Source organism: Copadichromis virginalis, linkage group LG17, assembly GCF_057382275.1.
Source record: "Copadichromis virginalis isolate Kocher_CV1m ecotype Utaka linkage group LG17, C_Virginalis_male_GT1.1, whole genome shotgun sequence".
NCBI classification, from domain to species: Eukaryota; Metazoa; Chordata; class Actinopteri; order Cichliformes; family Cichlidae; genus Copadichromis; species Copadichromis virginalis.
In genome coordinates, this window is record NC_140634.1 from 14629007 (window position 1) to 14654263 (window position 25257).

At 44.0% G+C, this 25257-nt stretch overlaps 1 long non-coding RNA gene across 1 annotated transcript in view; it reads left to right on the top strand.

The window, feature by feature from the left end:
• The window catches only part of LOC146689115 (uncharacterized), a 370205-nt gene that overhangs the window by 135618 nt on the left and 209330 nt on the right, over window positions 1–25257 (top strand). The window lies entirely within an intron of this gene.

A 25257-nucleotide genomic window follows, 5' to 3' on the forward strand; every position in this document is an offset into this window, starting at 1 on the left:
ATAGAAATGTCATTTAGACTGTAGAAGTGTAGTAGGTGGGTAACAAAAAGAAGAAAGCTAGTCAGAACTACCAGAAGGTTTAGTATGTATGTATGTATGTATGTATGTATGTATGTATGTATGTATGTATGTGGAGCCACTCATCTACCTTGGGAGTCACTTTTTTATCTATCTATCTATCTATCTATCTATCTATCTATCTATCTATCTATCTATCTATCTATCTATCTATCTATCTATCTATTTATTGTAGGAATTTTTAGCTTATTTTAGAGTTTAGAAATGTGTTAACATAGAATGTAGAACTATTGTAGAGACACTGACACTGCCCTCAATATAATAAGGGCCTCACTGTGTCGTGAACTTAGGAGTAGATTGTAGGAGACCCCTCCCCCACTTGAACTGTGAAAGTAAAACAGAGAGGAGTTAATGCTGAGTGGAAATTCCCCAGAGAATGTTTGAGTGGGGGTCTCAACATTTGTAACTGGATAACTGTGGTCTGGAAGGGAGATGGGTTTTATGACCTCTAGGGAGTCACCTAAATCCACAGTGTTTTAACTGTCACGCACACACATCCACATGCACACTCACTCATGTGCACTCACATACACACAGGTATGCGTACACAGTCACACACGAGCACTCACATAGACATGCGGGAATGCGCTCACATAGGCATTCATGTGCTCGTGCACATAGACACAGACACAGAGTTTGCAGCACACCGTGGGGGTTTTATGATAGGGTCGCCCCTACAAAACTGTGTTTCACAGACAAAGGAGTGAAGATTTTTTGCAGAGGGACACACCGGCCTCGTCTTCCCTTCTAGAAGTGCATGCTTAAATGAAGATGAATAAAGATAAATAAAGGTTTTGTGAAATGACTACTGAGTTCCGGTGCCGTCTCTGGAAGTTTCGACGAATAAAAGAACCGGGGTAAAACTGATTTCGCAACAGTTTTGGTGCCGAAACCCGGGATTCACTCGAGGCCCAGAGAGGATGAATTGGCAGAGCTGAGATCGTGAAACGAGGCGAACAGAGAGCTAGCTCACATGATTAAAAGGTAAGCACGACCTGTTTATTTTCGAACCGTGCATATTGTTTAAAGCCTAAATTATCTGTTCGCTAAGTTGAACGTATCGCAGTGTAAATTCACTCAGTATGTTAAAGAAACGGTGTGTGATCCGTCTTAGTTAGTAATTAATAGCATCGGTGTTTCATCCATGGCGGTGTGTGATCCGTCTTTAGTTATTAGGAAAAAAGTGGCGGTGTGTGATCCGTCCTCGTGCATTAAAGCAGGGAACTTGTGTTACTATTAGTTAGAAAGCGGGGCTGAAAGGCCTCGTCGCCGGCTGAGGGCCGTGTGCGCTCCGAGTTTGGCAACTCCACCCTTGGTCGGACGCGTCCTTGGGATTTGCCGGGGTGGTGACCTGGGCACCGGGGGCGCCCTAAATAACTAAAGCTAGGTGTTGGATCCTAGTCACGGTTGATAACCTGCATGAGAGTGGGGGCAAGTTGCTTTGTTAGTGAGAGAACGACTGCTTGGCTTGTCCCACTGACTGCGGTGTGTGTAGACTGTGTAGTTGTGTGAAAGCGCCGTTAGAGTCGGCGTCTCGTCTGAAGCACAGAAGTCAATTAAAGTAACAAAAAGAATTTGTGTCTAAAAGTGTGTGTTTGTGGTATGCAGAAATTGCGGCAGGAGACCGTGTCGCGAATTGTTGCAAACTGTGAAGTCAATTGGGGGTTTAATTTGGTTTTACTACAGGCCGGTGGCTCTGACATCCCACCTGATGAAGACCCTGGAGCGGTTGGTCCTGGCTCAGCTTCGGCGCCTAATAAGCTCATCACTGGACCCACTTCAGTTTGCCTACCAGCCTGGCATTGGAGCGGATGATGCCGTCATTCACCTCCTACATCGTTCCCTCGCTCACCTGGAGACCGCTGGAAGCACTGTGAGAATCATGTTCTTTGATTTCTCCAGTGCCTTCAACACCATTCTTCCCTCGGTTCTAAAGGACAAGCTGGTGAACTCTGGAGTGGACCATCACCTCACTACCTGGATCCTGGACTACCTCACCGACCGACCACAGTATGTGAGGACTCAGGGCTGTGTGTCGGACAGGGTCGTCTGCAGTACGGGGGCCCCACAGGGAACGGTTCTGGCTCCGTTCCTCTTCACCATCTACACTGCAGACTTCTCCCACAATTCCACCCAGTGCTTCCTGCAGAAGTTCTCTGATGACTCTGCAATAGTCGGCCTCATCACTGATGGTCCCCGACAAGGAGTACAGAGGTCTGACCCAAGACTTTGTGGACTGGTGCCAGCTGAACTACCTCCAGATCAACGCCAGTAAAACCAAGGAACTGGTGGTAGACTTCCGCAGGCACAAGCATTCTCCACTGCAACCACTGAACATCCAAGGTATGGACATTGAGGCTGTGGACAGTTACAGGTACCTTGGTGTTCATCTGAACAATAGACTGGACTGGACTCATAACTCAGACGCCCTCTACAGGAAAGGGCAGAGCAGGCTGTACCTGCTGCGGAGACTCAGGTCGTTTGGAGTGGAGGGCCCACTCCTGAAGACCTTCTATGACTCTGTTGTGGCTTCTGCTATCTTTTATGGTGTGGTCTGCTGGGGCGGCAGCATCTCTGCTGGGGACAGGAAGAGACTGAACAGGGTGATCCGAAGGGCCAGCTCTGTTCTAGGATGCCCTCTGGACCCAGTGGAGGTGGTGAGTGACAGGAGAACGGTGGCTAAGCTGTCATCCCTGTTGGACAACATCTCCCACCCCATGCAGCAGACTGTGACAGCACTGAGCAGCTCCTTCAGTGGGAGACTGCGGCACCCACGGTGTGGGACGGAGAGATTTCGCAGGTCTTTCCTCCCCACTGCTGTCAGACTCCATAATAAAGACTTTAACTGATCAAGCACACACATCCATACATATGCAATAATACTAAGTGCAATAATCCTTTCTGTCATCGTTGTATTTTTACTCAGTTGTATATAGTATTTGTATTTGTATTCTATTTTTATCTTATTGTATATTTATTTTATTTTATTCTACTGTATATAGTATTTTATTTTATTCTATTCTGTACAGTTGTGTACTGTATTTATTCTTATTGTATTCTAATTTTTGCCTCATAACTTTTGCACTGTCCACTTCCTGCTGTGACAAAACAAATTTCCCACGTGTGGGACTAATAAAGGTTATCTTATCTTATCTTATTTTTTATGGGGAAGAGAAACTGCGGTATCCAGTCCGTGGCGCAGTTTGAATAGTTTGTGAGGCAAATGTGGCGCGATCTGAAGATCGTGAGCCTAATTGTCCTAGTTAGGTTGAGGTGTAAGAGCGGACAGCACCCGCTCTGTGTGCTGATTAGGGCGTTGTCCTGAATCAGCAGAAGTGTCTCGCAGAAAGTTTGAATGGTACTGCGGGTTCACAGGTGGAACGAACGAAGAGTAAAATGTGTGTGTGTGTGAGAGAGAAAGAAAAGGTGGGGGATAGTGACCAGCCTGTGAGTGTGTGTGTGAATTCCTTGATGACAAAAAGGGAGACAAAGTAGATTAGTTGATTTTCTGTGAAATAATAATAGTTAAGAAATCGTAGTAATCAAAGAGGAGAAAGTGAACTGAAAATAAATAAAGAAAAATAAACAGTGGATTAGTGTTAAGGTAATGACAAATAAATTGATAAAATTAACAGTGACATTTAAAGGTGACCAAGTATTTAAGGATGAATGGAGAATTTGATTGCTGACTGTATGAGAGTTGTTGGGGTGAAAGGAAGATGAGGTTGGAGGAGTGAGTTAACAGGTTAATGTGTGGGTGTAAAACAATGGGGTAAAAAAAGAGAGAAAGAAAATGATGAAAACAAAGAAAATAAAAAGTGTGGAAGTGTGAGTGGGAAATTGTCTCCAACTGGGGGAAGCAGTGATGCTACAGGTCACCTTCTTCCCCTGCTGGACACAAAACGAAAACATAATTTGGAGTGTTGTGGATGAAAATAATTAACAACAACATCAAGAAGATTTTTGTGTTTGCAGTTAAGAACAAATAAAAATTTCATTTTTGGGGCTTAAAGTCAGAGTTCAGAAACAAAATGAATAGAGATGTGTGCCTTTAGGAGTGATGAAAACATATGCAGTCACAGCGAATAATGAAAGTCTCTCAGTCTGTCGATTACAGGTGGGGAACGGACCTGAATCAATTCTCCACGGGCAGCAGTCGGAAGAAAATTATAGGTTAAAATCATTAGAAAAAAATAGAAACACCCAGCCAGAATTTTTGGCTGAATTGTTTTGCAGCTTCCCGTCTTCATCCTGAAAAAGCAAGCTCCAAGGAAGCTAATCTCTCCCTGAAGACACCGAGTGCAGTTCCAGAAGCACAAGCATGAACATCAACACTGGACAGAAGACCAAGAGACAATACCAGAGTTCTGAGCAGAGAGGTCCAGCAGCACTATGGGCAAACGGCATCAGAAAGAGAAGATCCACCATCTAGATTGGATGGATGGAGATGCGTTTCCAGCAAGCTGCAACCTCACTGTGTGTGAAGGACTTTTGAGAAGACTGTCTGAGCTTGACATTTGCCATGTTTGGAGTGAGATGGCAATGAAAGAGACAGTGGGACAAAGAGATACGCGGGACAAAGCTGAAGAAAACAGACTGCCACTGGACTGCAAAGTGGGAGAGAAGAAAAGGAGCAGAAGAGGACTGAGGCGGCTGTTTTAGTGTGGGCAATCAAATTAGGTTAAAGCATCCGGGGAGACAAGCGACTGCCTGGAAGTGGAGGATTGACACAGTGTCCAGACCACCACAAAAGGGGGAGGAAGACAAGCACTGAGGTATGCAAGTGTACTGTTAGAAAAAATGGAAAGGTGACACCACACATGCAGATAATATGCACCAGAGATAACAAAAAATCATACACAAAGTGTTACACATTAAAAGAGGGCATTTGTAGAAGGGGTTAACAACACTCAGTGTGGTTGCCTATGGTAACCTGCAAGCATTTGGGGTTTAGCTGTGCCTGTCTATGGCAGAGTTTTTCAGTTAGATGTTTCTGGAACAAAATTTGGAGTGAACGGAGTTTTGTTTCAGAAAAAAGGGGGAGATACATAAAAGGATACATAAAAACAGAAAATGTATTAACCCGACTAACACACACACACACACACACACACACACACACGTAATGAAGATCAAACACAATTTTAAGTAGGTAATACTGTTACCATCATCTGGTCTGGTTTATTGAGTGGGGTGAGAACTGATACATAGACGACTGAATTAGTATTATTTTGGGGAACATGATAGCAGGGGTGAACAGAATCCTGCAGCCAGAGTTTAAATGAGTCAAACTAGCAGATTTTTTGTTTTTGTTTCTGAAGTATGGGGAAGGTTTTACCATGGCACCAAGTTTTAGATTTGGTGTCTTCTCACCTATAAGAGAAAGAATATTCTGTGACAAGTCCTAAGACCGGGCTTCTGTATTTTTTCTTTTTCTTTTGTTTTTCAGTTTTATTTGTCATTTTTCATTTCATTTTTATTTTTTGAACAGTGCACTGATTTCTGTTTGTGAATTTCTTTTCTTTAAGCAGATCTGCACGTCGGGAATTAAAAGTGCTACACGTCGTCGAGAAAATTATTGTAAGTGAGTTTCTCCACATTAAAATGGGCTCTGGAGAAAGCCACTTATTTGGGACAATTAGAAAATGAGAGTCCCGGCCTAAAAAGGATTCAGCGAGGTAATCCGATCTAAAGTTCTTCTTTTTCTTTTTGAAATGACGTCATTTTGCTGAGAGTGGAAACTAAATGCGACGATGGGTTCCACTATCAGCAAAGAAAGAATGAATGAATGGATGAATGAATGAATGGAAATAAAAACAAACTGACTGACTGGTAAAAGCTGACAAGACTTGACCACGACTCAAGGTTAACCTCCACCTAGACAGGACAAAAGGGTGGATGAATTTATGTGTTTCCTTTTACAGGAGCAGAAAGATGACAGCAACATCTGAGGTTGCGTGATGGTTTAACCTTTTAAATGCCATTTTCTATGTTTGGGAATCAACCAGGGGTGTGTTGCTCACAGAAGTTACTGTGAGAAAGTGTGTACACACCTGCGCAGCGCTAACATTTACATTCTCTTTTCTACAGCATTACAGTTCTTCATGTGATTTGATGATGTGATTTCTAACAGAACAATGGGTTGATGTTTGTTTCTCTACTACAGGTTATGAGTTGGTGATGCTGTTACACTGTGTTGTTGGGAAAATGTTGAAGATTACTTTGACGATGCGAATAACGTGAGAAATTTCCTGTGTTGAAACCAGTGTTATTCTTTTTACAGCAGGCTTAATTTTATGGCCTTTTACGGCACCTCTGGAATGTGGATGGCCGACGCCTGCCCACCACACGATCCATGTGTGTTGCTAATGTTTGTTTTTTCTCTAAGAGTGCATGTAGAGGATTCAGCAGAAGCAGACAAGTGACATGAGAAAAACAAATAAGAGATGCAGTGTTTATGGAATAGTTGAATATGGGCTCATTAGCCTGCCACTATTGAACTCATAGTGATAAAATGGGTGGAGTGACATTGTTTAAGGAAAGTCACAGATTAAATTGTGGAATAAATTGGGATGATTCATGATTTGGGACAAATTATGGCAATAATAGTGATTTAATGATTGGAGAAAACCTGCACATGATACTTGTCTGTTATGCTGAGTACTTTATCACTCTCATGATCTATAGTTGGTTGAAAATGTGAACTTTGATTTAACAGATTTGTCTGGCACACAGGCTGTTGTCGATCAGGGCAAGCTAAAGAATAAACATTTTATGTCAGCAAGGGGTGGGGGAAAGCCATTCACCAGAGCATATCTTAAGTGCTGCTGATGTGGGCTGGCCTTCTCCACACGCTCTTTAAGGCTGGTGTGTTTTATGAAAACTTCTGACATTTGAATCTCTTCCATTTATAAGCCTGCGATTAACCGCACGGCTCAGGTCCGCGTGAAACCCGCGCCACCGTGATCGCGTGAACCCGCGCAGCTAAGGAGCCGTTGCTCTGTTTTTTTTTGTTTTTTTTTAAATACTTTGTGCTGCCAGGAGCAAAGTCCAGCATAAACGTCTGTCACCCTCTGACGCACTCTTGGTTGATTAGGAACCCATGATAACAACAGCAGCCGGTGTCACAGACCACGTGTTCTGCTCCACACCCACTCACACAAACACACTCAAACACAACAACAACAACACAAAATAGGCCTATTGTCCAGCACAATTTGGACCCCGCGGAACTTCTAAATTCCCCACAAAGCGGCGGATCCCACAAAGCGGTCTACATTTCGCCCGACTAAGACGGCGAACCAAAAAAGTTCGAACTGCGCAACTCTGCGACTTAATGCTTCTGTACAAAAAAACCCCACTGAGCGGCTTTGTACATCGCCCCACTAAGACGGCGAATTTTAGCCCCACTGAGCGGCCACGGACAACTCCCCACTGAGCGGCGAAGACGTACAAACAACGAATTTTATCCCCACTAAGCGACCACGGACAACGCCCCACTGAGCGGCGAAGACGTACAGTTATAGAGTTGGACTCTAAACTTACTCGGTGTTGCTTAGCGTGTAGTATAGCCTCGGATCCCGCCGATCGTCATTCATCAAGGAGAGAAAACAGACAGCTAATCCACTGGCCCGATGACAAATTCTCACGTCTCGGGACTTTACTACAGGAACTTCCTGGCTGACGTCAGTCTTTCAGCGTGTCTCTTCTCCCCTCTGAGAATGTCGACTCCAGGGCTCCGGCTCTCGAAGGACCAATTAATGATAGGTTTGTAGCTTGAACCTATTCGCTGGAATGTTGAAGACAGTATAATTACACAGCAAAAGCATTGAACACCAAGTAGGCAAAGTTCTTCATGTTACTCATGCATGAGGGAGACCTGCCTGGAGCCAAGTGTTGTTCCACCACTTGACCTCCATCAGACTCTCAGCCAGGTTCCCCATAGCACTCCTTTTATTGTGGTTACATGAATATGCATAGGGTCATTAACATATAACATCTTACATAGGTATACATGTGAACAAAGAATACTGTGTGTGTGTGTGTGTGTGTGTGTGTGTGTGTGTGTGTGTGTGTATGTGATTTGTGTGAGGTCAAGATGTGACCCTGTGAAGACTCCCCAAAGCTGGTGCCAGGAGTCTAGCGGGTCCATCTGAACAAAAGGCTCTTATACTTAAAGAGATATACGTGTGTTTGCTATACCATATATCAACAAAGAGAAGATAGGACCTCTCTTATGCTCTTAGGATGTGGGTGTGCATTCCACTCTAGAATGCACACCAAGCCTTTGCAGCCTGCTAAAGATCACACATCCTATCACTACACAATTGATTATACACCTCTAAGCATATATGGTTAAATATTTCTAAGCATAAATGGCAATCAACAATACAAAACCTAACAGTTGCTGCGTGTTGTTCTAAAGTGCATTTAAAACAAGGGAGAGCATGGTGCTGCTGCCAGAGAGCAGCAGGTGTTTAGCACGGCCCCTCCCGAGAACCCTCAATGTCTACATGGATTTAAAATTGGGAGGTGGGCACCAGCGCCAGAGGTAGGTTTGAGTACACAGACCGTCCACTGGACGCCGTTAACGTGCCCACCCTCAAGGCCCTATATATGTGTGTGTGTGTTATGAGAGTGTAAGTAATGTGGATGTCTAAGTTGTGAGATAAAATATAGGCACAGGTGGCCAGAAGGGAACAGAGGGGGGGGGGGATGTCTCCCTTGCACCCTTGTGACACACCCACACCCCAAGGCCCTACCTGTGTGGGTGAGTGTGGTGGAGCGGGAAGAGGGAGGTAGCCAGGGATGGGGAGGAAAAGGAGGGAGGGGAGGATGCCCCTCCCTAGGGCCAGCTCCCCCGCTGACCCCAGTAGGCACCCCCGTCCTCTGGTACCCACCAAGGCAAGGGAGCCCAGGTCCATCCAGACTGGGGCCTATGGTAGCACTGCCAAGCCCCACAGGACCCGGGGCAGCCCACCCTACCCCACCGCAGAGGAAACTGTACCCACCCCAACATTCAATCGTCTCCCAGACTACACAAGACAACAAACACCCAGGTTAAGTTTATTCTCCACCTCTCTTATGTCTCTCCCCCACCTGCAGAGTGGACTCCTGCAAGGATGGAACAACCTCCCCGCCAGTTGAAGAGCCCCCCAGTTAGGCCGATGCACAAGAGGCCCCCTGCGCCAGGGCTGAGCCCCCATGCACCCACCCGCTCACAACCTCGGTGACACACCGACGAGGACCGAAGCCCCCAAGGCCCAGCCAGAGCCCCAGCATGGAGGCGAAGCACCCCCGAACCCCAAACCCCCACGCCTGCCCCGGATCCACTCAGGGGCAGCCAGGCCACCAGGCCAGTAACCTACGTCCACCAGTACAGACCATCCTCCAGCCCCGCTGCACGCAGCCACGAGGAGAACAACCTCTAAGAGCGACCAGAGCCACTAACCAGGGATAACGCCTCTAGGTGTCCTCCAGGCGCCCTAAGCCCGCCCCAACTCCATATCAACCACAGTAGCTAAGGCGGGACCAAACCACAACCCCCTACCCCCGCTAGGTGATGGAGCTGATCAAAGGAGCCCAGAGGGATTGATCTAATGTGGTGGCAGAGGCTATATCGAGACTAATGTGATCTATTAGAAGGTTTCTATATTGGTTAGAATTAAGGTTAGAATTTTTATTTTTCCAGTTTATGAGGACCGTTTTATTGGCGATGCATAGGGCAGTAAAAACCATGTGGACTGTATTAGTTTCTGTAGTGACCTCATCCAATTTTCCCAACAAGCATACTAAAGGGGAGGTTGGAATTTTACATTTCAGACACTTTGATAAGTCTTCACATATCTCGTGCCAAAACTTCTGCACTGGTGGACAGAACCAAAGAGCGTGAATGTAATTGTCTGGTGTATTGCCTTGACAGTGTGAGCAGTTGTTGGAAGATGTAGAGCCCATCTTGAACATCCGATGACCTGTATAGTGCACTCTATGTAGTATTTTGTATTGTATTAATTGCAGACTGGGATTTTTAATCAATTTAAAGGTTTTTAAGCATACCTGATACCAGAAGTTTTGTTCTAAGCTGACTGATAAATCTGCTTCCCACTTTGAAATAGGAAGGGATGTTGATTCATCTAATTTAGAAAGTGTTCTGTATATTTTAGATAATAATTTGGGGGATTTAAGAGTAAGGAAATGTGCCGCACTTGGTGGTGTTTGTAATTCAACTTGACTGAGGTTAAATTTCCTTTTTACTATGGATTTAATTTGTTGATATTCTAAAAATCTTTTCTTGTTGATCCCATATTGTGCAACTAGTCTGTCAAATGGAATAAATTCTGTTCCCTCTAATATATGTTCTAAGTATTTAATTCCTTTACAACTCCATTCTGGGAAATTAATCATATTATTGTTTTGTAATATGTCAGGGTTTTCCAGATAGGTGTACGTTTGCATGGGATTAATGAAGACTCAGTTATTTTTAGAAACTCCCACCATGCTGTCAGAGAAAAGCTGATGTTGATACTTTTAAAGCATTCATGTCTTTTGATGTTTGAGCTAATAAATGGTAGGTCTGAAATCTCTAGATCCTTGCATAGTGCCTGTTCAACATCTAGCCAGGGCTCATCTAAGAAGATATGTTTTAACCATTCTGAGATGAACTGAAGCCTGTTGGCTAAGAAGTATTGGTGAAAATTAGGCAGATCTAATCATCCTCTATCCTTGGTTCTTTGTAACGTTTTTAAGCTGATACGCGGGGGTTTATCTTTCCAAAGGAATTTGGAAATATATGAATCCAGAGATCTGAACCAATCTTGTGATGGTTTGTTAGGGATCATCAAAAATAAGTAATTTATTTTTGGCAAGGTCATCATTTTTATAGAGGCGACCCTTCCCATGAGTGATATGGGTAAAGATTTCCATCTAGTCAGATCGCCTTCTACTTTCTTTAGAAGTGGGATGTGGTTTAATTTAGTTAAGTCTGAAAGCTTAGGAGAAACATTAATACCTAAATATTTAATATTTCCAGATTGCAGTGGGGCAGAGGAAGAATTATGGAAGGAGCAGTTAATGGGAAGAACTGTAGATTTTGGCCAGTTAATTGAATAATCTGAAACTCTTGAAAACCAGTTTATTAGAGTAATTACCTCAGAGAGGTTGGTTTGTGTGTTTTGCAGAAAAAGCAACACATCATCCGCATAGAGACTGATTTTATGTTCTATGTTCTTACATTTTATGCCCTTAATTGTTGTAGCCTGTCTAAATGCTGCTGCTAGAGGTTCGATAAAAATTGCAAAAAGTGAAGGGGAGAGTGGGCATCCCTGTCTGGTGCCCCTCAGGAGACAGAAGCTGGAGGATGTCTGGTCATTTGTTCTGATACGAGCTGTTGGGGAATTGTATAATATTCTTATCCAGTTTATGAAAGAGTTTCCAAAACCAAATTTGTGTAAAGTTGCGAATAAAAATTTCCAGTTAACTCTGTCAAATGCTTTTTCTGCATCTAGAGATAATATTATGGTTTCGATGTTTTTATTGTATGAGTAGTCTATTAAATTAAGTAATCTACGAGTGTTTGTTGAGGAGTGCCGACCTTTTATGAAACCAGTTTGGTCAGGATGAATTAAGAGGGGGGTTATTTTCTCTAATCTCTTTGAGAGAGCTTTGCAGATTATTTTAAGGTCTACATTTAAAAGAGAAATTGGACGATAGCTTGAGGGAAATAAAGGGTCTTTGCCTGGTTTTAGCAGGAGACTAATGTTGGCAGAATTCACATTTGGTGGTAGTCTGCCATTTTCCTCGATTTCCTGCAACATTCCGTGGAATACTGGTGCCAAAATTGTCCAGAATTCTTTGTAGAATTCTGCAGGGAAGCCGTCTGGACCTGGAGCCTTATTATTGGGCATACTTATCAGGGCTTCCTGGAGTTCACCTGGCGTCAGTGGCGAATCCAGTGCCATTGCTTGACTGTCTAGTAATTTTGGAAGAGTTACGTTGTCAAGAAACAAATGAATTTCATTTTTAGATGGGTTTATTTGTGGTGAATATAAAGTTTCATAGAAATCCCTAAAAATGTTGTTTATTCTTCCAGGGTCATATATTGTGTTCCCCAATAAATCTTTAGCAGCACATATAGTTGTTTTTTCTTTATTTATTTTTAACTGGTTAGCTAGAAATCGACCTGATTTGTTACTGTGTTCAAAATTCTGCAAGCGAAGTCTTTGTATAAGGAATTGTGTTTTTTTATTAATAATTTCATTTAATTCTAGTTTTGTTTTGTGTATTTTGTTCAATGTTTTCTGATCTTGGTCGCACGCATAGGCTTCTTCTAGTGATTTGATGGTTTTTTCTAATTCCTGAATATTTTTGTTTTCTTCTTTCTTTTTGTGTGATGAGAAAGAAATTATTTTACCTCTCATCACAGCTTTCCCTGCTTCCCATAGAACAGAAGCAGATATTCCGGGAGTGTCATTAAAGTCTAAATATGAAATCCATTCCTTTTTAAAATATTTAATAAAGTCTTCATCTTTAAGCAGTGATGTATTAAATCTCCAGTTTTTACTTGGCGTAGTATTATTCTTGTGCATTAGTGTTAAAGATACGTGCGTGACAGTTAAAACACTGTGGGTGTAGGTGACTCCCTAGAGGTCATAAAACCCATCTCCCTTCCAGACCCCAGTTATCCAGTTACAAATGTTGAGACCTTTCACAGTTCAACTGGGGGAGGGGTCTCCTACAATTTACTCCTAACTTCATGACAGAGTCAGGCCTTTATTACATTGAGGGCAGTGTCAGTGTCTCTACAATAATTCTACATTCTATGTTAACACATTTCTAAACTCTAAAATAAGCTAAACATTTCTACACTGGTCAGGTGTTTTTAGTTTAATGTAATACCACTTTGTACCACAAGATGGTATGCTGAGTCAATATAACCCATTAAGAACGTGTTTGTATTTACCAGGTTGGCCTGGAAAAAGTCTCTTGACGAAAAAATTTCTATAAAGATTAAAATCTGAAATGATGATTTTTATCTACAGTGCCATCAGGTATCAGCACTTCATTTCCAGTCAAGAACTGCATGTCTGAAAACATCTGTACAGCAGTGGCCAGCCTTTTAAGTCTCCCTGTCTTGAATCTTGGGAACGTCAGCTGTTGTAATAACAATTTGTGTGATGCTGCTCCAACAACAACTATCACGTTCATCTATCTTCTATCTGGACTTATCTATATTATCTATTAGAAGAAAACCAAAAGGCTTGATACACCTTGCGAAGCATCAGAAAGGCTCAGAAAACACCTTTTTCAAGACCTGATTGGGCTTACGAAATCCAAATTTAGATAAAAGAGACTGGAGTCTGTCTGAAGCCGAGGTACAATAAAAAGGTATCAATATAAAACAAATAAAAAAACCTGCATACATACCAATATTTACTCGATATATCATACTTTCTGCATATTTTCTTTTTTCTTTTAATTATCAAGGGAATTAGGAATTTTAAGGCTTGTGTGAAATGTGGAACTGGAGCATTCCTTGTAGCAGGAAAAATAGTATCAATATCTGAAAATAATGAGGATTTAACTGAAACAATGCTAAAGACTTTACAGGCATGAACAATCTACTGCATAAGGGATTCTGCATAAATGGCTCTCAATGTAAAACCAGTAACAAAATAAATAAAAAGAAGGAAAAAAATCTGTTTGAAACTGATATGAATCTTATTTATTGTTTTGTTTTTGTCATGTTATGCTGGTGGTCATACTTAGGCCAAACAGAATACAATACAAAATGAAGAAATAAAAACAGAAACATTTCCATGGTGTCCAACCTGTGTTTGGTAATGACGGTGTGCGTTGACATATCCTCCAATCCGTACTGTAATTGGCTGTTAAAGTAATGGCACAAAAATCCACACACTTATGGTACAAAATGTAGCTTTAAGAGCTATGAGTAAGAGTAATGATAAGAGTTGTGAAAGCTATCTGAATCATATATTATCCTTCGGCAATGTCACTCAGAAACAGCCTATATATGATGAATTCAGCTGAGATGGCTAGATGGAAGTAACCTTCCATGAAGGTTCTTTGTGCTCCTTTTCTTTCTCCAGTTTCTGCTCCTTGAGGTATTCACTGAGGTATTCAAGCACCCGATCAGTTGTGGCCATCTCCCTGGTGTACTCATGGATTTTTTTGTGTTTCATCCTGGACAGTGGTTCTTACACTCACTAGTCCCTGGTCACCTTACTGCCGCTTAGCGTACACCTCAAGGTGCTGGACTCTGAGTGAAACCCCTCATGCATAGTAAAGCCTTTCCTTGTCTTGATGTCAGTGGCTTCTGTCTCCTCCTTTGGCCAACTTATTATCCCAGCAGGGTATCTAAAGGGTATCTAAAGGCCAATATGTGTTGGTTGGCCAGATTTTGTACTTCCCATTTAGCTGACTCCTCAGGCCTTTTTCTCTGTGGGTATTTCATTGTTGTGGCTTTCCTAGCAGCCTCGTCATGGGTCCCATTTACCTGTGGGATTCCAAGGTACTTGTAGCTTTTCTTATGTCTGCGATGTTGTCTTCTGGTAGTGCAATCCCCTCAGTTCTGACTACCTTCTCCCGTCTGAATGACATTCTCATGTCATTGCTGTAGGTCTTAGTGGTGTGGATCAATGAACTGATACCTCGTTCACTACTGGCAAACAGCATTATGACATTCATTTAGAGGAGGTGGCTAACAAGTCCTCCATTTTGTAGTCTGCATCCACAGCCAGTTTTGTTAATGTTAATGGCTGAGAGGGTTCAGTTCTACGCAGCAGTGAGAACAAAGGATATTCTTGGTAGATCCCACACTTATGGTGACTTGTGCTTGAAGTTGGCCTCTAGTGTTATTCTGCACATTCCCATCCAATTCCTGATGAAGGGGCAGAGAGTCCGAGGCTTTTTTGTAATCAATCCCGGCAGTGCACAGGTTGGTTCGTCTGCTGTAGATACAGTGTAGAGAAATGACCAAAAAGATGGAAGACAGCAAACAAATCTTTATTTAAATAGCATATAGGAAAGTACACTTTCCTATATAAATATATCCTATATAAATATACATAAAACATTACAAATCTAGCTGATGAAAAATAAGAATACAAATAGTATTCTATAGTATCATTTAAATAAAGTAGAAACAAGGGCCATTCAACAGACTTGCAAATTGGAAGTTACCAGAGATTGACCCTTGACATTCATGATAACTTCTTTGTGTACATGCTGTTCAGAGCCATCGCTTTTGTTTAGCAACACTGTCTCTAATATTACTAACAGTAAACACAAATTTTACATTTGTATGTGTAAAGTAATGTGATGTGTTTAACCCTTTAGAGCCGGTCGGAGCGGGCACGCTCTGTTTTGCATAACTATTTTTAAATCCCGGTAGCACTGCAACCATGTAAGCTAGTGCAATAATTTTTTTTGCATATGAAACCGGAGGAGTTGTACTTACATCTTATGCCATCAGCTTGTCCTAGGTCACAGTTTCCTTCCACATATAGCTTTGCAAAAACTGCATAAAAAGCGCTTGCAGGAACAAAAACATAATATTCCAGAAACACGCTTTGCCGATCCGATCAGCTGTTCATAACACTTCCTACGTTGGAATAGACGTCAGCGCGAACTTTTGCATGTCCGCCATTACCTGCCCAAAACAGGAAGTGACGTCATTTTCGCGGAAATTTAGTTTTTTTTTTTTACCATCATGGCCTCAGGGCCTATACTGGTATTTTTAAAAGTTATGTTAGACTTTATGACTTTCTGTGTCGTTTCTGGGATGCTTAGGACTCATATTGCACTGCTGGAAATAGTTTATTTTGATGCATATGCTGCTTTTTTGCAAATTTGCAGTATAATATTTATTTTCATTTTTTCTGCAGTGTATAAAAATCGGTGTATTTCAAAAATAAAACTATGAAGACACAAATTAATTTCCTGTGGTGGGAAACTATTTTGTGCAACTTTTTTGTATTTACAGTTTTGCGGGATAAGCCTCTTAAATTTCTCTAACTAGAAATATATGTTAAAAAAGCAAAAACGATTTTCAATTTTTTTGTAGTTTGTTGCACTTTTTTGCAATTTATGTAATTACTATGCACTTAATGAATACATATTATTAAAATCTGGGCTATAATTGTTGTATTGATGTATAGCAACTTGAAATGCTCCCAAAAATGGCACCACACCATGTAAAAATATAATATAAGCTCTGGCGGACTTGGTTCTATGGTAGGTCTTAAAGGGTTAAAGTGTATTCTATAGATCAGGGGTCGGCAACCCTAGGCACGCGTGCCAGCGGGTTAACTGATGGCACAACTATAGCTGGACTGGCCATCGGGCATACTGGGCATTTGCTCAGTGGGCCCATGGTGAATTTTTTTTTTTCTGATGGTATAAACAATGAAAGGTGGTGGATTGGCCAGATGCTGGCTGATGTGTAAAAATAACTCAGTTGTTTGGTGGTCCGAGTGTCAGGTGAACTGAACTTCAGGTAAGAATTTATGACCTGCAGTTTATCTGGGTCAGATATAAACCAAGTTTAGGTGGAGTTTTTTTTCGTTGTGCTGACTTTTTACAGTCAGTTACAATAACGTGTACTGCGTACTAGCTAGCATGACAGCTGGGTGGGTGCTATGATGTTACTGATAGCGAATCGTCCCGTATTCAGAGAAAATATTACGCGTTTCGTATTGAGCTGAAAAGAAACCCGATTTGTCCCGGACTTCAGCTAGAATAGAAAAAAAGACACAAAGCTGGAGTTATTCTGCATTATTACGCTGCAGCTGCCTCTTCTTCTCTCATCCTCTCACCCTCCCGCACCTGTTGCTACTTCAATCATGAAATGGATCAATGATCAGCTGATCGGCTTTTCTCTCATGTTTGTTTATTGCCCACTTTGCGCCAGAAAGAGGAAACCAGCGGATATTGCGCTAAACAACAGCAGCACGTTTAAGCTTGATCAGCTGTTGTTAGAATTTATTTAATATTAATTGTTGTTTGCTGGAGCCACAGCTGGAAAAGCTGCTGGTCACGATAACGGTTTGATATGTGGTGAGAGGTAAACATGAAGATGAAAACAGGAGATGTCCTTACTGAATCATCAGAGCTGAACAGGTGATGGAGAAACAGGTTTACCTTTTAGGTGACATGAATGAGTTGAAGGGAAGTTATGAACTGTTTCTGAGAGACAAATAACCCCAGGATCCTTTTCTTGTCCTTGTCTAGCAAAGTTTTGCCATGGGGCCAGGTAGAGCATTAACAAGAAAAGGAGGGCACAAAAAATACTTTTCTTTCTTATTCTCATTTAAAATGTCTCGCTTTTAACAAATAATTATCCGAATCTTACAACCAAAGTTTTCATCTGATGTCAAATGTATAGAAATCCATTATTGTACATAGTAATTTTTTTCAGGGTCCCAACATAATTTCTTCAGAAGAAAGTACTGTACATGATGCCAGTATTTTCCCACATTTTCTAGATTCTGTATTAGTACTTTGTGTAAAATGCCATCAAAAAAATTAAGTTTTATTCTTTCTCACGTCTTTCTATCTCCTTTCACTTTTTAAAGGTTGCCATGTTAGAAAAAATATTTTGCCCTGCCATGCTGTTTAATGATGTGGTAAATAAATAGTTTATGAAAATATCATTAAATCTGTCATTTATTATTTTTAATATTCAGTAATGGTCATGTCTCGCCTCTAGTCTTCTCTGTCTTAATTTCAGGTTTCCACCATATGATGTAGATAGTTCAGGAAGTTAACTCAACCAAGCAGTCTTTGGGTTTCGGCTAAGTACTGTTTAGAATACCAGAATAGGGAGGATGGTGTAGATTTAAGTTTATTAGAATGATACATATGTACCAACAAGACAGTGTACATCACTGTCACAATGACGTTTGTTTTCATTCAAAGGCTTTATGGTTTTTCCTATAATACCTGGTGGGCCGGTCTCTAGTCAAAATGCCTGGGCCAATTTTTTTGTCCCAGTCCATTCCTGGGCACGACATGCAGTGAATGAATCTGAGAAGGTGCATTAAAAAAAAAATGGCTGCGCCAGCGGTGCACATCAAAAATTAGCTCGCATAGACATAATAGTTTTGCCGCTTCTAAATGACGGTATCTTAGCTAACAACCCCAACTACCAGATTCAACTTGTAATTGGCTAAAAATAACTTAGCCTACCGGTGAGAGTCACGTTGTTAGCTTTCCACTTTCCGACACTTCAAAAGCTTCAGGAGCTGTCCGCTCAGCACAGCATCAGCACCACGGAAATACACGGATACATCTGTAGACTCGAGACAGAATTCACAATGCGTTTTTGGGACTTTCAGGTGTGTGGACCAATGTTTTCTTTTCTAATCAAACCAGAAATCTTTAATGAGCAGCTGGATTTGTCTTGCATTAACTGGCTGAGTTAATGCCAGTTAATGCAACATCGAAGCAGCTGGAATCCATAGATGTGCGTATTCATGGAGCTGCATTTTCACCTGCTGGACATCACTACCTGACAAGTTTGACTGTCTTCAGAACATTGCAGAGGCCTTATTGACAGTATTTGGCTCTACATATCTGTGAGCAGATTTTCTCTCACATGAGTGTCCTCAGGTAGCCGTCTGAATGCTGGACACTCGGAGACCTGTGTCTCTGAGTGGGAGACCAGAGATCACATAACATGTGTGTCTCTGTATTAACAGACATGTCATATTGGCTTAGTTTATTTTTCTTATCATTGTTGTGAGGAGACCATAAATAGCATTTGTATTTTCTGTTGTACAGTTCATTTGCTATTATGGAGTTCTTGTTATGGGTAAAAGGTGTCTTTTTTTGTTTCAAAATAGCTGATAACTATTCACTGATAGCTGCCAACATCTGCGAACAAATATAATTCTATAAAGTGGTTCTATATAGTGTGTAACTGTTTATATAGCGTGTTATTAAATTTATTGCTAATGCAATCATATGGCACACTGACTTCTGAGGAAATTTTAGATGGTGCATGCTATAGATGCAAGCTACCTTGAAGAAAAGCTAAAATAAGAGGGACCATTATTGTACTCTCAGTGATTAGTCCATGTTTTCTTTTGTTTTTTCACTTAGGGAAATACAGGCGCATTTGGACCCATCAAACACTTGTTTTTACCCAAAAAATGATGTGGATGTTCTGACTACTAGGCACTGACATTTGTTTTCTGTTAATGTGCTTTAATGTTATTAATGTAATGTAATTCTGAATATTGGAATTTAAGTTCCAGAGAAGAGCCAGCACTTAATGGTGTGTGGATATCCCACCCGTCACACTCATCCACAGACAAACCTTAGACTCAGTTTGTCTTCATTTGACTGTAACGTAATGACTAAGTTGTTGTGTCACATCTACTATTCCAAATGTGACTTTATAAATAACTTCTTTAACCAAATTAATTTCTTTCCAAAAGCATTCTAATAAAGATATCAAACAAAAGTCAAAAAGTCCAGGTCAACATTATGAGCCAGAGAATAATCGTAAACAATTCTGTGCCCTCTCTTTCTAGTACAGGCTCACTGACTGCAACACTGCACCCTGATGGTGGCAGATTTTACAGAGCAAAAATACAATGTGGCTCTGCCAGTGTTTCTGAAAAATATAAGCGCTTCCATTGAAGTGTTGCTATATTACTCATATTAAATACATTTTAATAGAAAAAAAGAAAATAAAAATGTACATTTTTGTAAATTCCTTAGACATAACACTAGTATTTGTATATATGCACTGCACAAACACGTTAAAGAAACAATTTGAAAATGCCTCATCTCAATGGGATTTTTTTTTCTTTTTGCTGTATATCTCTCAAATAAAAGACACATTTAAAATCAAAATGAACAAAATGATGCTGTAGGCTAGTTCATTTTGCAGAAATTTCAATGCAGCATTAGTATCAGTATCAGTAGTTTGTACGACCCCCATGTGCTTGTATGCATGTGTGGCGGAGGTGGGAGGAGGGGAGGAGTGGTGCAGTGATCTCAACGGGGCGGTGCTGGTAAGAACAGCTAATGCAGACGGTGTTCTGTTGTGATTCAGTGCACACTCTTAATAAATGTGGGATCTGATGACAACGACCTGTGTGTGGGTGTATCTGTGCCTAGCATGTGTCACAAGTGGTGCCGAAACCCAGGAGCCTGCCGGTGTGGGGATGTCCGACCCGCAGGCTGCGCCGCCCGCCCAGCCTTTGCAGTTTTTGGCGCAGATGCTGGCGGAGATGGCGAAGATGAGCCACGACCATGCGGCGGCCCAGCGGGCTCACCTGGCTGCGCTGCAGGAGCAGACGGACCGGCAGACTCTGGTTCTGGAGCGGCTGGTTGGCGCCGCTGCCCCGCCGAAGCCCCCACCGCTGTCAAGTCAAGTCAAGTCAAGTCAAGTTTATTTATAGAGCACATTTAAAAACAACCAAGGCTGACCAAAGTGCTGTACAGTAAATACAGATAAAAATACAATAGAACACAATTTCATAATAACACCTCGCTGATAAAAATAAAATAAAAATATATAAAACAAATAAATTAAACCTTTCTAAAAGCCAATGAAAAGAGGTGAGTTTTAAGAGCGGTTTTAAAAGTTTCTAGGCTTTTGGAGAGTCTGACGTGAGGAGGTAAACTGTTCCACAGTCTGGGTGCAGCCACAGCAAACGCCCTCTCTCCCTTTGTCTTTAATTTATACCTGGGAACATCTAAAAGCATCAGGTCGGCTGACCTCAAAGATCTCCTGGGGCGATAAGTACTAAGGAGTTCTGACAGGTAAGAAGGTGCAGTGCCATTTAAAACCTTAAAAGCCAGCAATAAGATTTTAAAATCAATCCTAAAGGCAACTGGGAGCCAGTGGAGAGAGCAGAGAACCGGAGTGATGTGGTCTCTTTTTTTTGAACCGGTCAACAGGCGAGCGGCAGCGTTCTGCACCAGTTGAAGGCGATGTAGACAGGAACGATCTAGGCCAGCATAGAGGGAATTGCAGTAGTCTAGCCGTGAAGTAATAAAAGCATGGACCACTCTTTCTAGATCGTTCCTGCAAAGGTAAGACTTGACTTTGGCTAAAATCCGCAAATGATAAAAAGATCCCTTAACTACAGAGCTGATTTGTTTATCAAGTTTAAAAGCATTGTCAAAAATAACACCAAGACTCTTAATGGAAGAAGTGCAATCGGAGGTTAGGGGTCCCAAAAAGTCAAGAGAGAAGTTGGGATCTTTAGGAAGCCCAAACACAATGACTTCAGTTTTGCTTTCATTAAGGTGTAAGAAGTTAAGAGTCATCCAAGTCTTAATGTCAGACAAGCAGGAGAGTAGCGGCTGCAAAGAAACATTGCAGTTCAACCTCAGAGGGAGGTAGATCTGAATATCATCGGCAAAGATGTGGAAGGACACATTATGTTTACGGAGCACATCGCCCAGAGGGAGCAAGTACAGAATAAACAACAGGGGGCCTAGTATGGACCCCTGAGGTACGCCACAGGTTAAAGGAGCTCTGGGAGATGACAGTTCACCAAGGTGAACAGAAAAACTCCTATTATTCAAATAGGACTGGAAAAACTTTAAGACAGTGCCCTTTAAACCGACACAGTGTTGAAGGCGGGATAGCAGTATGTTGTGATCAACAGTGTCGAAGGCTGCTGTCAGGTCCAGGGTTACTAAGACAGCAGCACAACCAGAGTCAACAGTTAAAAGCAAATCATTAAAAACTCTCAGAAGGGCGGTTTCTGTGCTATGCCGAGCTCTAAAACCAGACTGGAACTTCTCATAGAGATTGTTATTGTCAAGAAATAGCTGGAGCTGCGTGAGGGCGGCTCGTTCCAGTACTTTAGACAGAAAAGGGAGGTTGGAAATGGGCCTATAGTTAGAGAGTAGGTATGGATCTAGATTAGGCTTTTTAAGGAGAGGTTGAACAACAGCGTGCTTGAAGGGTGTTGGAAAACAACCAGAACTGAGGCAGGCATTGATCAGGACCAGAAGGAAAGGTCCGACTGTCGGTGGCGGTGCCCCGGATGGGGGACGGGGACGACCCCCAGGTTTTTCTGGAGACTTTTCGTGCCACGGCGGAGGCCTGCCAGTGGCCGCAGGTGGAGTGGGCTCCGCGTTTGCTTCCTCTGCTGTCGGGGGAGGCTCGGACGGCGGCCCTCAGTCTGCCGCTGGCTTCGAGGGGCAGCTTCCAGGACGTGAGCCGGGCGGTGGTGGACAGGTTGGGGCTCACCGCTGAAGATCATCGCCGGCGGTTCCGGGCCTGTCGGCTGGCCGTGGTGGATCAGCCGTTTGCTTGGGCCTGGAAGCTGCATGACGCGGCCGTACGCTGGCTGCAGCCGGGATCGTCAGAGGGCGAGACGCTGCTGGTGGACAAAGTGGTGCTGGAGCAGTTCGTGGAGGGGCTGCCTGCGGAGACGGCGAGATGGGTCAGGTGCCACCATCCCGCGAGTCTGGAGGTGGCGGTTACGTTGGCGGAGGACCACCTTGCCGCTAGAGCGGGGGAGCCCGGGAACAGCGGCCGGAGGCCGAACAGACAAGCCCCGGTGCCGGCACCGCTGGCGTTGAGCCCCACTAATCCTTTTGCTGCGTTTGTGCCTTCCCAGGGATCGGACCTGAGCAGTGCCGCCCCTGAGCCACGGAGAGCAGCACAGACGCCGGGGCAGGAGTGCTGGAAGTGCGGACAGCCGGGACACCTGAGGAGGGACTGTCCTTTGATGGAGGTGGGGCAGGTGTTCCGCGTTGCCGGTGCTCCAGCACCCTCTCCCGGTCCGGGAGGGACATACAGCATTCCGGTAAGGACTTGAGGGGGTATACGCCATGCTTTGGTGGACACGGGCTGCACGCAGACCCTCGTGCACCAAAGCTTGGTTCGCCCCGGGGCATTGCTGGAGGCAGAATGGGTGGTGGTGAGGTGTGTGCATGGTGATGTTCACAGGTATCCCATAGTGCCGCTGTTATTAAAGTATAAGGGCAAAACGCATAGAGTAACGGCTGCGGTTAGCCCGCGCCTGTCGCATCCCCTAATTCTGGGTACGAATTGGCCGGGGTTTCATCATCTGTTGGGACAGTATGCGGGGGTGCGGTCACGACCGCTAGTAGCATGTAGTGTCTGCGCGGCGCTCAGTGGTGACGCGGGGTCGTCCGACACTGACTCTGGGGAGGGGGAGACGGCGGGTCCTTCACAGGTAGCCCTGCCGGCTCCGGAAGTTCCCCCCACGGGTGATTTCCCACTGGAACAGTCTCGTGATGACACCCTACGCTCAGCCTTTGACCAAGTGATTGAGATTGATGGTCACGTGGTGTGCCCTGAAGCCGTGCGGACCTACCCACGCTTCATTTTATCGAAAGACAGGTTATATCAAGTGAGTCGTGACGCTCGCATGGAGGGGACACACACCCAGCTGTTGGTGCCGCAGGGCCGCCGGGAAACGATTTTCCAGGCGGCTCATTATAACCCCATGGCAGGGCATATGGGATACGAAAAAACTCTGGAGCGAATAACGGCCCGATTTTATTGGCCGGGCATCCGAGCGGATGTGCGCCACTGGTGCGCGTCCTGCCCGGACTGCCAACTTGTTAATCAGCCGGCCATACCAAAAGCGCCTTTGCGTCCGCTTCCACTCATAGAGGTCCCGTTCGAGCGCATTGGCATGGACCTCATCGGGCCGTTTCACCGGAGTGCACGCGGCTACCGCTTTGTATTAGTCCTGGTGGATTATGCAACGCGGTACCCGGAAGCAGTCCCGCTGCGCACCATCTCTGCAAAGAGTGTGGCGCAGGCACTGTTTCAGGTCATCTCCCGAGTCGGAATCCCGAAAGAGATACTGACTGACCAGGGCACGTTGTTTATGTCTCGTACACTGCGGGAACTGTATGAATTACTGGGCATTAAATCTATTCGGACCAGTGTCTACCACCCTCAGACGGACGGGCTGGTGGAGCGGCTGAATAAGACCTTGAAGTCCATGATTCGTAAGTTCATTAATGAGGATGAACGCAATTGGGATCACTGGCTAGACCCTCTGTTATTCGCAGTGCGGGAGGTGCCCCAGGCCTCCACGGGATTTTCTCCCTTTGAACTGCTGTTCGGCATGAGGCCACGTGGGGTGCTCGACCTGATTAAAGAAAGCTGGGAGGACGGTCCGAGCCCCGCCAAGAATGAGATTCAGTACGTGTTGGACCTGAGAGCAAAACTCCACACTTTGGGGAGGTTGTCACGGGAGAATTTGCTCCAGGCTCAGCAGCGTCAGCAACGCCTGTATGACAGAGGGGCTAGACTCAGGCAATTTTCACCGGGAGACAAAGTGCTTGTATTACTCCCTTCTTCTAGCTCAAAGTTGCTCGCCAAGTGGCAAGGACCCTTTGTGGTCACACGGCGAGTCGGGGACGTTGACTATGAGGTCGCTCGGTCGGACAGGGGAGGGGCCACGCAGATTTATCACCTCAATCTCCTTAAAGCGTGGAGAGAGGTTGAAACCGCTTCTCTGGTGAGCCTGGTTAAGGAGAGAGATGAGTTGGGGCCGGAGGTGCCAAATTCCATCATCCCCGCCTCCCTCCCTTGTGATGACCATCTCACACAGGCCCAGAGAGCGGACGTTGTCGCGTTACAACAGCGTTTTGCTGACGTGTTCTCCCCCCTGCCCGGCCGGACGTCTCTCATTGAGCATCATTTTGTAACGCAGCCTGGCGTGACGGTGCGTTCACGGCCCTACAGGCTTCCTGAGCATAAACGGCAAATCGTGCAGAGGGAATTGGCTGAAATGCTGAGAATGGGAGTGATAGAAGAGTCGCACAGCGCCTGGTGTAGCCCCATCGTTCTGGTGGTGAAGAAGGATGGGTCTATACGGTTCTGTGTCGACTATCGCAAGGTGAATGAAGTGTCACGTTTTGATGCTTATCCCATGCCCCGGGTCGACGAGCTCCTGGATCGGCTGGGCACGGCCCGTTTTTTCACGACCCTGGATTTAACCAAGGGCTATTGGCAGATTCCCTTGTCTGCCGAGTCCAAGGAGAAAACGGCCTTCTCCACTCCGTACAGTTTGTACCAATTCGTTACACTTCCGTTCGGCTTGTTCGGGGCCCCTGCCACCTTCCAGCGCCTCATGGACCGGGTGCTGCGCCCACACGCTGCGTATGCTGCTGCCTACTTGGATGACGTGATCATCCACAGCG